The following is a 13,539-nucleotide window of genomic DNA, read 5'->3' on the forward strand; positions in this document are numbered from 1 at the left end:
AGGCTGTTTAGGTTTTTATATTGGTAACGCCACGTAGCGCTCTGTATGAAAATCACTGGCTGTGCTGTGTGCAATCTGTGGCTGGTTCGCATTGTTGTTTACTATTGTAGTGTTGGGCAGCTGGATGTTAACAGTGCGTAGCGTTGGGCAGTTGGAGGTGAGCCGCCTCAGTGGTGGATGTGGAGAGTGAGATGGTGGAGTTTTGAGAGCGGGTGATCTGGACAGAGACAGTAAATTTATATGACTGGATGTCTTGAACTGCTATATATATTATGAATTTTGAACATTATTAAGGTAAATACATTGTCTGTTCTCTATCAAAATCTTTCATTTGCTAACTATGCCTATCAGTAGTTAGTGCCTTCAGTAGTTTGAATCTTTTATTTAGCTGGCAGTAGTGGCGCTCGCTGTATTGCAGTAGTTCGAGTAACGAAGATTTTGTGAGGTAAGTGATTTGTGAAAGGTATAGGTTAATGTTAGTCAGGGCCATTCTTTTGCAGGGGTTACTGAAAATCAGATTGCGTTGCGCTAAAAATATTGTGTGTCAGTTTAAGCACAGTCATGTATAATTATTCTAAGGGTCGTTTCACACTAAATAACATTCTCCTGGGTAGGCCTTACAATGCAATATCTTATTTCGGAATCTCTGTATTCGCCTGTGCTTTACCAGCCTCCAACTATACAGAGCGTGGTATTAAACGCAGATACGTTATCATATCAAGTAATGTACATTTTTTACTATCTGATCTGTACAAAACGAATTCCACTGAACAGTATATTAGTGTCTGTCAAATTCGCCTTTTTACCCCATTTTCTACCAAAATGCTGCATTCACTCCTGCCAGTCGGAGGTTAGCGTAACTTACATACACACAGCACATAAGCTCTCTCTCAGTTGTACTATACTGTAAGGTATTCAAATAAAATCCGCAGTTTTAAAGTAACATATAATGAAGATAAAGTTTGGAAATTTGCGTTAAGGTCTTATGGGACGAAGCTTCTGAGGTCATCGGTCCCTAAGCTTACCCATTACTTAATCTATATGAAACTAACTTAACCTAAGGACAACACGTACACCCATGCCCGAGGGAGGACTGGAACCTCCGACGGAGAGAGTCGCGCGGACCGTAACAAGATGCCGTACACCGCTCGGCTACCCCGCGCAGCGAAGATAGATGTGTAGCCGAAATACCGTCGAGATGCTACCGCAAATGTTTACTAGAAAAGTAAACAAAATTTCAGAGGTAAGTGTAACTTGGACGCGTAATACTCAAGAAGATATTGAAATAACACTCCAAATTTTTAAAATAATACATAAATGAAGCTCAATATACAGAAAAATTACCATTGAGACGATGCTGCAAATATTTACTGCGTAAGTAACTGAAGCGTACATAGCCCTCTGTTGAGACGGTGATTGTGACTCTTGCTTGTATAATGAGTTCACTAGGGTTCACTGTTGTCGATCATTCCCCATCATTCGGCCCATTCAATTTTTCATCTCTTCCGCAAACTTAAAGAACACCTTCGAGGAGTTCACTTTGATAAGGATGAAATCGTTCAAGCAGAGGGAAGGTTGTGGCGCCGTCAAAAAAAGCCAAACATTCTACAGGGTCTGGGAGAAATGTGTTCGTCGCTAGGGTGACTATCTTGAGAAATAAATACGTGTGTGTAAATATGAAGGATAAAGATGTACATTGTTAATAAAGTGTATGAAAGGTGCTCGCAGTTATGCAAATAGACAACTATCAGCTATATAATTAAAATACGATAGCAGAAATTCATGCCGGACTGGGATTCGAACCCGAATTTTCCGTTCATCGCGAGCGGTTGCCTTAGCATTAGGCTATCCCAGCACGATTGACGGCACACCTAAACTTCGATATGTCGTCAGCGATGTATCGACAACCTGTACTCGTGCATCCATTACGTAAAGTATATTCGTGTATAGGGGTGACATTTTAGTTGAAAGTCGCTCGCATGTCCCAAGGAACATCACATCGTACTTTTGAATAATACATGACCTATAACGTCGTATTAATAAAGTGTTTTATTTAAACAGCTTTAACAGCTTTTAAGTAAAAAATTCGGGGAATTACTTTTCAAAATACCCTCATAACTCTGTACGACGTCTAATATCCGGCTCTTCAAATGTGCTTCATTAACAATAATTGTTGTCTCTTCTGTTTTAGTCATCTGTATAAAATAATAAATGATGCTGCAATGGTATTCAGTTTCAGTGGTATGTCATACGCCATTCTCAAGCCATCATTCAAATACTTTGCACTCTGCGAAGGTTTATTGTTTGCATTATGTAACTTTATACTATTGATCAGTTACTTTTTTATATTTAACAATGAATGATGCATTTCTCAAAAGTCATGTTTTTTTCACATTTTTACTGGTTTTAGTTCTGGTTCCGCTTTGGTAATTGTAAATGTCATATTGAAGTGGTTCTTTCGTATTAAGTGATTAGTTTTCCAGACTAAAAGTATCGTAAAGTTTTAACTATAGGATCCCCTCCAAAAGCGACAAAAAACAGGAACTGCTACTACTCTCATTTAGCGCAGAAATTGTTGTAAATGGTGATTATTTTGACTTTAAATGAAATTGTATTCACACCCTTTATTAGAACGGATAAAAAGGACCTTCGGCTAAAAATACATTATGGGCTAAGGGTGTCCTTTGTGACGAATGACATTGTACGTAGTTAACGTTAAAAGAAAAGAAGCTATTTGGTGAAAGGTTAATCGGATGTCGAAATGAGACACCCGGCTCGACTTTTTAGAAAGAATGCAATGACTGTAGAGAGTTAATCGCTTTAAAAATGAAAACATGTCTCAAATATAGTGATACAATTACTAGTGGTGAAAAGAAATATCTCGTTCACTTACATCAGTATCGTGCCTCTGCCAGAACAGGAAGAACAAGAAAATGTCGTGTAGTATTTTTCACAGATAGAACAACTACAATTATCGAGGAGTAAGTCTGTATAAATGACCTTCTCAAAAATTTTGGAAAAAGATGTCACCAGTGAAGCAGGTCGGTAGTTAATGACATATCTCGTATCAGACTTCTTAAAGGGGGCTTTATAACGGCATATTTCAGTCTCTTTGGAAATATGTCTTGAGTTAGTGATGCAATAGATATTTTGGATAAGACTGGGTTCATTATATGGGAACAAATATTTAGTACTTCTATTGGAAACCCCATCAAAACCAGACGAGCTTTTATTTTCGAGAGAATGTATATTTTTATGAATCTGAGAATGGATAGTTGGTGATACATTCATATGATGAATTTTATGAGAAGTACTTTCCCAACATACTGCTGTGATTTTCTCTTGAACCGTGAGTTTCTATGCTTTCTACTATACTTTGGGAATTATTATTAAATACATTTGCTACCTGCGACTCATCATTTATAGTACTTCCCTTCAGCTAAATTGCGATGTTATCTTCTTTTGTGGCTGGTTGTCATGTCTCTCGTTTCACTACATTCCACATACATCTAAGTCTGTTGTCGGTGTTACTGGTTTCTAACATTATGTACAGGTTTCCTGGTTTGTTAATAACTTTTCTTAGCAATTTTATATAGTTTTTTAATGCGCAGCTACTGCAAAATCCATGCTTGTCCTTTCCAAAAGATACACTTCGTTTTCCTTTCACAAGGTACTTTAATCCCTCTAGTGATTTACGGTTGTTTACACGGCTGTCTAGTGTCTTTCCTGATTAGCTTATGCGGAAAGATACTTTAAAATAATGATACGAATTTATCAAAATGGTTCAAAGGGCTCTGAGCACTACGGGACTAAACTTCTAAGGTCATAAGTCCCCTAGAACTTAGAACTACTGAAACCTAACTAACCTAAAGAAATCACACACATCCATGCCCGATGCAGGATTCTAACCTGCGACCGTAGCGGTCGTGCGGTTCCAGATTGTAGCGCCTAGAACCGTTCGGCCACCCGGCCGGCACGAATTTATCATGGAACAGATTAAATGTTATGTTAGCATTTGGTTCATTATAAATATCATCCCAGGTCATCTCCTGCAAACTATTCTTAAAAACATTTGTCCTGGAGCCATTAATTATTCTAACTGATTTCCATTGAAAATTATCCATACTCTGTGGCACTATGATATTATTCCTAACTAACCGTGCATCACGATGAGAGAGAGTATTTGTTACTGGATAAACAGTTATTTTCTTGCTTTGAGCTTCGTCAAAGGAAACGTTATCAGTTAGGTTGTTACTATCTTTATCCACACATGTCGAAAATTTAATTATTGAGAACAAATTGTAGCATCCAAATAAGGTATCGAGATCATTTTTCCTATCAGAATCCTTTAGAAAACTACAATGAAGTCACCGCAGACTATTACTTGCTTGCTGCTGTCTGACAGATAGCACAGTAAGGAATCCAGTTCAAAATTTCCCGGTGTGGATATACATACAGGTACAATTAAAAATGAGATACTTATCAGTATTAATTACTATAAAATCTACTTCTCTCAATTTTTTGAACTTGTATTCTGTCTTAATATATGTAACAACTCCTTCTTTTGCCACGTCACTTCTGCTTGAGTAAGTTACTATAGTGTAACATTTTTTATGTAACATCTAACCCTGTGGTTATGTGGTAAGAAGAGAGGCACGGGATGTCTATATTTCAAGAGATCGCTAAATTTTCGAAACAGAGAAGAAGGTCTTCAGCTTTATTACTCAGTCCTCCAATATTTTGATAAAATTAGTTAACCTTATTTTATGTGCATTCTTAAGCATTTTGTGTAGCTCTTCTGTTACTTTCCCTTCTTTCAAACTCCTGATTGTAATCTAAGAAAAGTGTCTCTCTGACACCAGTACCCACACGGATCTTGAATTGTATATGGTGCCCCCATACATTATCTGCAAGAAGCTCTCAGTCTCTTTCCCTCCCCTATTCAGGTTTAGGCCTCGTCTAGTATTTCTCCATCTCCCAACTGTAGCAACAGGAGCTGCACTCATATGAGATTTCATTTCAGACATTAGCAGCCTTCTCAGCGGGGTATTCTCACAATTCACAACAGTGTTAACCCGTAGTTGGTTATGGCGCTGCAGGACGGCCAGAAAACTCACATTTGTGTGTGTAGTTGCTACCCGTATTTCATCCGGGTCACCTCTACTGCTGTTAGTATTGTTCTCAGCTACACTGTTCCCTGCTACACCTACAGTAAATACCAGATCGTCTTCTGCCAAAACCTATGCCTTTGTCACCTGGCTAAGGCTACCAGTTTGCTTCACTATACTCGTGACCCAGAACCCTGTTCCTAATTTGTCCTGTACCGTATGGCCTACACCCCTCACTTGGCTACTCTTTACTTCAACTCTTGGAACCTACCTACATCGAGTTTGTTTGCTAGACGTCTGCTGCATCCTACTGTGACCAACACCTGGACGAGGCTCTTCCCCTCCTACTTCAATTAACAAGTCAAATTTATTCGATGCTGTTAGCTCAAACGTAGGTGAAGTTGAAGAGCTGTTGCTCTTGTGCCCATTGCATGTTACCTTTACCTCTCTCCCAAGATCTTTATCATTTTTCAACATATCTAGATCAAATTTCGCTTGTCTAATTCAGTCTGAAGGACACAAATGTTCTCCTACTGCTCAGAGACTCTCTTGTCTTTTTTACAAGGCCTACAGATCCATTGCAGAGCCTCGTACTGATCCGCATTCGGTTCCCCACTACAGTTAGTCACCCTCAACGAAGTTCCAACTGATATTCCAAACATACCACTGCCTCTTTGTCTATTCCGTGGCAACATCCACATTTATCACGCATTGCAACATATTTTACACTCTTAAAAGTCGCGTTAATTCATTTAGTACACTTTACACTATACGAATATTCGTTATTTAAGTACAGCAAGAATTAGGACCACAGGCTAGCTCTTCAGGTGTACGATATAAGGTAAAAAATTATTTTTTTCCGCTTATAGCAAGAACTTTTCATTCATTCAGCTGCAGTATCTGTTACTTATTTTAATCACGACAGAATGAAACTTTACTGTACGTAATCTACATGTCAACGAACGAACCCTCTGACAGGGACTTAAGTATGATTTGCAGAGTATCCATGTGTATGTAGACTACTGAGAGATTTTAAATCAAACAACTTATGATACGAGCTACTTTCCGGAAATATGAACTTAATAACGAATAGACACGCTCAAATTAAACTGTTGGAAAGGAAAACAGCTTAATTAAACAGTGTTCTCTACTTTAACTGTACCAAAAAGTGAACAAATATACGACTACATCCGTCCTTGAGACTTCTTCGGTTTTTCTGGACTAATACCTAAAGGAAAGTGATACCTTTAATAATAAGCTTAAAACGCACTAATGCACGTATTTAATGAGTAATTTGTACTAAACTAACAGTTATTACAATATAAATAACGTATCCTTACGAGAGGGCAAAACCTCGGACGACTCTCCTAGTGCAGAACTGCCAGTTGTTAAGATGTCGACCACCCAAAAGAAAGCATGTGCCACAATTAGCTTAGCTATAGCTGGTAAACAACAGAAAGCAACTAAAGGGAGGATATAAGTTGGAGAATGGCTTGTCGTATGTTAATTGACAGAAAAAAATCTTAGCCATGGAAACAAAATATATCATAAACTATTTTCTTATGAATCTTTCATCATACGACAAATTATTAATGTTGGTACTTCATAGCACAGAGAAGAAATATTCGTTAATGGGAGAGGGAGTCGCAGTCGTCGACAAATTATGTTCAACCGAGACTTCTGGCGACGGGCACGTCATTCTAATGCTTGAAGTTAGCGCTGTAGTCACAACAAACACAACTATCAGAAATGGTATTGAATCTTTGAAGTAATTATATCTGTCCTGCAGTGACACATTCGGGTGATTAATGTAAAATATTTTTTACCCATCCAATGGCCACCCACCAAAGTGATAAATATGGCTATTGCCACGTAGTCCTATAAAGACTGTTTTGTGTTACAAGATTACTTGAAAAATTGAATCTAGAAGATTATGCTCAAAGACGAACTGGAAATATAAGTAGTGCACACTAACGTTGTGTGGCTGGTTCATAAAGTGCTGCCGACTTCTGAATGGCGAATATTGTGAAAACTCAATGCACGAACTCAAACGCTCTTTACGCATTGACAATATTCAAAATATTTTTGTGGCAGCCAATGCTGGTCGTCAGTACTTCTGGTATTGACAATATGTCAATATGTGCCCTCCGGCGATCGATATATTGACGGATTGACGATGCAGTGAAAGTGTGAGGGGCAGTGATGGCAGCGGCCGCCGTGAGGTATGACGGGAACGCGAGGTGCTCTGTCGACAGCTAATTTGAAGACTGAACTGCTAACCTAACCACAGACTTGTAATGCGGAATGTATCCGAGACAACAACGGTCCACAACCAGTGGCAGAACTATTTATCACACTCGCTTTGTGCACGACGATTAAAGCTGACCTCTACGAGAAACTCAAGACAAACTTCCACGCTAAGAACAAATTGTAATTTTCCTTTCTCATTGGATACATGAAACTATTCTCACTTCAGGAGCTGAACGTTACAAGCTACAGGCTATAGACGATAAATTTATGACACGTAGAAACAAAGTATACTGCGTAAAAGTAAAGAAACATTTTTGTGTACATATCTGTACGCATATGGGTTGTCAGAAAGAGGGTAAGTACTACTCATTTCAGAGTCACTAGATCTTTTAGTAGTGGATGAGCAGCTGGAAACAATAATAAACTTATGTAACGTACGCCGACCTCAGTTATGGTGATAATTGTCTATGTTAAGCCGCAACGCTACTTGTGCGAAAGTATCCATATTTGTTAGGCGGTTCTAAACGCTTCTCTTCTTCCATGGGGTATGAAGATAAGAGAGTCCAGTTTCACTTCTTTCCTTCTCGTATTTTTCTTTACCAGTACGAAGTACGGTCCATTTGCGCGACTACTTTGGAAACCGGTAAGAGAGGGCCCTCATTTTCCGCCTCCGTAGGAAATATTCCGGTGCATTGCCCACGAGTTGTCTCTATTATCCTGCACAAGCAGTATCTTTCCGGGCTTTCTTTCCTGATGTGTTTTCACCCCGAATCTTGGATCAGCCAGCCGGCCGCGGTGGTCTCGCGGTTCTAGGCGCGCAGTCCGGAACCGTGCGACTGCTACGGTCGCAGGTTCGAATCCTGCCTCGGGCATGGGTGTGTGTGATGTCCTTATGTTAGTTAGGATTAAGTAGTTCTAAGTTATAGGGGACTGATGACCACAGCAGTTGAGTCCCATAGTGCTCAGAGACATTTGAACCATTTTTTTTGAATCAGCCCATCTTTCGCATTTCCTCAGACACGACAACCACTCAAGAAACAACACACGACCGACGATGATGACGGAATACGGACGTTCCATTTTTCATACATAGTACTAGCCAAACAATGAAAGTGACCTACCCATTTGTTGTGGTACTTCGGCAACGGCGAACACGTCGGAAAAGACGTTGAATGCTGTCAGGTAATTTTAATAATGGTACAGAATAGAAGTTTGGCGTCCAGTCAGGGCAAAATATGGTTAATACAATCTGCAGCACGCACCCGTTCCAGTTTTATTTTATCAAAGTGTGCATTTCGATTTTAGTTCACACGCTCATCACGCAAATTGAGCGAACAGTCCATACACGCGACAGCCTCTCACTACTTAAAATTGGTTCTGAAGTGCGTACAATGTCGATTACTTCGTCTTAGTCTCTCCTCAATAAAATCCCGAAGAACAAGTCACAGTATGATACACTTCAGCATGTAATTAACAGGAATTTTCATTTGTTAGTTTTCCACTTCCCACATGATTCAAATTACAAAAGTAATATTTAAATGATCTTGTAATTTAACACAGCACTAACCCTCGTTCACAAAATAATGCGGCGTCAAAAATTTTTATTCCACAGCCTTCAGTTGTACTCACTTAGCCAAGAGCAACGGAAAGGGTTTTTGCGGAATCAGTTATAAAAATACTGAGTCTAAGATCAAATGTATTTGACAAAATGTCTCACAATCAAATTTAGATGTTTACATAGCGCGTCTGTAACTCTCGCCCGAAGCCTTTTCGACACATTAACTCAAATTCTCTCATTTCAGATCTGAAATCTTCCCAATCACAACAACATTTTACACAGGTATAAAACTATATCTCCGCCTGGACCATCGCATTGCCTTACATAAGGAATAATACTTTACCATCATATCATAACTACAACCTGGACAATATTTGCACATGTGGAAAAACAATAAAATTCTTCAGTCTGTAACAAGAACAAGAAAATTGATATTTAGCGAAATGAAGTGGAGAAAGGACAGATGATTATATATGTTAATGAAAAATAATTTCCGTTTCACTACCTGGAAGATCTTTGATCAATGAGCAACCTCGAATGAGTAGCAGCAGAAGAGGTGACACATGATACTGAACCTCTTTTTGGGGGGGAAACACAGCCTGTAATTCTTATTATAATTTGCAAGATAATGTAAGTCTGTCTGTTCAATCACCACCGAAATCTGCGAAACGCAACAAGGATTGCCATTAGATGACGGATAAGGGCACTTTGTTGGATTCCAACTAAGTGTGATAGAGTTCGTATGCGGTGTTCATAGCATAGAATAATGAAGTTTCTGAACATTAGATAATATATTCTGTTACTTGCTTAGAGTTTCCCAAAAGCTATTCCCTATGTTTTCAAAACATTCTGTGTAATGGTGATCTTAGTTTTCTACCGTGAAATTTGAAATCAATAAAATTTTGATAATACACAACTTTGTTATCAGTTAACATGGAATTAATGTTTAACTCCGTCTGAATTTATTTTTAATCCGCTACAAGTTATATAGTCGTATATCACGCAGTTTGAAATGGATAATTTTTGTTGTTGTTATTCACGTATGTGCCCAACAGGACCACGCGAGTTACAATCAGTCAGTGTCGCTTTACATGGTTGGCCTTCCTTTGAATGCAAATTTGTTTCATCCTTTCAGAATGAATATTTCTTTCACCAGACCACGGTGTTCCAGTTAGTTTTCTAATTTCCCTCTGACCAACTTTCCAAGCAAATGTCTTTTACCTGAATGTTTTTCCATCTGTAACGTCCTCCTGAGCTATACCGGCTACTTTAAGATCCTCCTTAATCGCAGCGATCCATTTAAGTGGCTCAATATTGGCCTTACTTCTGTTTTGGTAGAATTCTGCTATTTGTTTTGTCAACCTAGTGGGTGCAATTTTTTAAGGTGCCCATAATATTTAGTCTTCGTTTCCTCACGTCACCGTGTATGTCTATGTATTCTTCTATTTCCTTATTACTTCTCAGTCTATAAGTTTCTCCATCAGTCAGTTTGGGGGGGGGGGGGGGTTAATATTTTCCTAATAATCTTTCTTTAATTCTTTTGAATTTATTGAATACCTCTCCTTCTATTTAAAATTAAAGTTTCTGCTCAATAAAGACACTCACTTTTGATTACACTGCTGTTATGTCTAAGTTTGCTGAATTTAGGAAGTGATTTTCTATTATAAATATTTGTGTTAATCTGAAAGCAGTTGCCATTTTTTGACAGGGATCTTCGGTTTCGGTTTTTCCACATCTTTTTCTTGTATGATATCACACAGTTATCATGAAATTAATGTCTAATTTCGCATAAACTTATTTTGTTCTGCTACAAGGGATTTTCGAATCAAGCACATACAAAGACCACGTCGTCGTACACAGAATCTTCTTCCTTATTCAGTTTGTAACTTCACATTACACTGATAGGCTTGAATGATAAAGTCGTTTCAGAGTCCATGGACGAAATGCGAAAGGAAGGCAATTCTTCAGGAAGTACCTACAGACGAAGGACTGATGAAAGGCAATGTCTCTGTCAGACAGAAGAAAAATTACCTCTAGCGTAAAAGCTCAGTAAGGCGGGAACTGTTATTTGCGAAATGAGAGACCAGAAAATGCGGTAAATGGCTTTTGAGTGCCGGGAATGTTTCCGCTGCAAATGGGATTTTTTAAAGCAGGAGCTGCGAAAGGAATAGAACAGAGACCGCTGAATGAAAGAAACTGTAACACACAATCTACGGTTCATCCACATCAGTAGTTGATGAAAAAAAAATACACTTACGTGCTAATATTTACAACTCCAGTCACTTCGTATAAAATAGTTTACTTTGCCAGTTATTAATCAGAGTTTGGATTTGGAGATTAGAAAGTTGCAATGCTACTTTTATGTGATCATGAGAAGTGTGTATAGTATTTACCACTAAGCACAGAACAGTACACATGTGTAACATGATAGGAAAAGCGAGGTTTGCAACCAGAAAAATTTTGTGCAGATATTTCAGTTAATGATAACCTCAACCTGCATCACCGAAACCTGCTATTCCCAGCCACTACTTGATTGCCAGACGTGTAGTCACACGCGTAGGATCTCCATGGGCATCTCTTTCGTTAGGGACAGTTCCATTCACGGTGGTTCCAACAGTCACAGCTGAACATCTCTGCTACGTTAAGCATTTTCTTCATCATGTTGTCAGTTGATATCGTCACGTGTCATTCAGAACGGCGTGGAAATGCAGATCGTCTTCGTTTCGTTTCGAGGTGGCTCGTGACAACTAGGTTCTACCACCTCCCATGTGGAGCGATTATGACTTTTCACATTCATAAATGCAGCAGTCGGTCACTTATCATGTTGCGACCTGTGTGACGAAGTGTATGCATTTTATTTCGCTGTTTCGAGACTACTGAAGATTTATGCAGAACTTCATACTAAAAGTACGGATGTTGTGCATCTGCTGCTGGGTGAAAATATTCGGATTACATTGGGACATACGTTTCTATCAAAGCTATGCGTCACAGTGTTGCATGATTATGTGCACAGTATTTACATAAGTATATTCTGTTTTTTGGTATTTTTCAATAAGCCTCGTCAGCTGGAAAAATTCGTATCTTTGCCACGCTCAGACCATGAAAGTAAATTATTTCTCATACACGTGTGTGGAAAACTGCAGAGCGATAGTAACTTTCTCATGAGGTCTCACTGAAAAGGAACACAGCTTGAGCCGGCCTGGGTGGCCGAGCGGTTGTAGGCGCTACAGTCTGGGACCGCGGGACCGCTACGGTCGCCGGTTCGAATCCTGCCTCGGGCATGGGTATGTGTGATGTCCTGAGGTTAGTTAGGTTTAAGTAGTTCTAAGTTCTAGGGGACTGATGACCTCAGAAGTTGAGTCCCATAGTGCTCAGAGCCATTTTGAACATAGCTTGATGAATCTTAGACCAAACATTCAAACATCTGCTAGCGTGTACTACAGAATATTAGTGAAAGGATTAAGTAGCAAGACGACCAAAAATGGCAATATTTACAGTGAAGTCATCGTGATTTATGGTGGCCTCGAAGGTGGGACGTGCTTCCTAATAGAGGATGTGAGCACCATGTACGGCAGTGTATGCTCCCAACGTACTCCCATTCTGGCGACAACGAGTTCTTTTGACGGACCCTCCATTCCTCCACAAGCGCGGTTGTCATCTGCTGGGTCATTTTTAACGCATGTGTAGGGGCTGCAATCCGATTCCCCTACGCATCCCATGTGTTTTCTAAACTAAAACTAAACTTCTCCCGAACAGGACATGAAGGCCCAACGGTACCGACCAGCCGCCGTGTCATCTTAAGCCCACAGGTGTTCCTGGATGCGTATATGTTGGGGCTTGTAGTCAGCACACCGCTCTCCCGGCCGGATGTCAGTTTCCGAGACCGGAGCCGCTACTTCTCAGTCAAGTAGCTCCTCAGTTTGCCTCACAAGGGCTGAGTGCAGCCCGCTTGCCAACAGCGCTCGGCAGACCGGATGGTCACCCATCCAAGTGCTAGCCCAGCCCAACAGCGCTTAACTTCGGTGACCTGACGGGAACCGGTGTTACTACTGCGGCAAGGCCGTTGGCTCCCAGGTGTTTTCGATAGGATTTAAATCGGGGAAACGGGCAGGCCAGTCCATTCGCCGAATACCTCCTCTTTCCAAGAGCTCCTTTGCCTGCGGAATTTTATATACACTCCTGGAAATGGAAAAAAGAACATATTGACACCGGTGTGTCAGACCCACCATACTTGCTCCGGACACTGCGAGAGGGCTGTACAAGCAATGATCACACGCACGGCACAGCGGACACACCAGGAACCGCGGTGTTGGCCGTCGAATGGCGCTAGCTGCGCAGCATTTGTGCACCGCCACCGTCAGTGTCAGCCAGTTTGCCGTGGTATACGGAGCTCCATCGCAGTCTTTAACACTGGTAGCATGCCGCGACAGCGTGGACGTGAACCGTACGTGCAGTTGACGGACTTTGAGCGAGGGCGTATAGTGGGCATGCGGGAGGCCAGGTGGACGTACCGCCGAATTGCTCAACACGTGGGGCGTGAGGTCTCCACAGTACATCGATGTTGTCGCCAGTGGTCGGCGGAAGCTGCACGTGCCCGTCGACCAGGGACCGGACCGCAGCGAC

General features: G+C 40.5%; 1 pseudogene; it reads right to left on the minus strand.

Moving 5' to 3' along the window:
* Positions 1 to 12,866: 12,866 nt before the first annotated feature.
* LOC124597534 lies at positions 12,867 to 12,984 on the minus strand (annotated as a pseudogene).
* Positions 12,985 to 13,539: the final 555 nt, after the last annotated feature.

Source organism: Schistocerca americana, chromosome 2 (genome assembly GCF_021461395.2).
Source record: "Schistocerca americana isolate TAMUIC-IGC-003095 chromosome 2, iqSchAmer2.1, whole genome shotgun sequence".
In the NCBI taxonomy this organism is placed as follows: domain Eukaryota; kingdom Metazoa; phylum Arthropoda; class Insecta; order Orthoptera; family Acrididae; genus Schistocerca; species Schistocerca americana.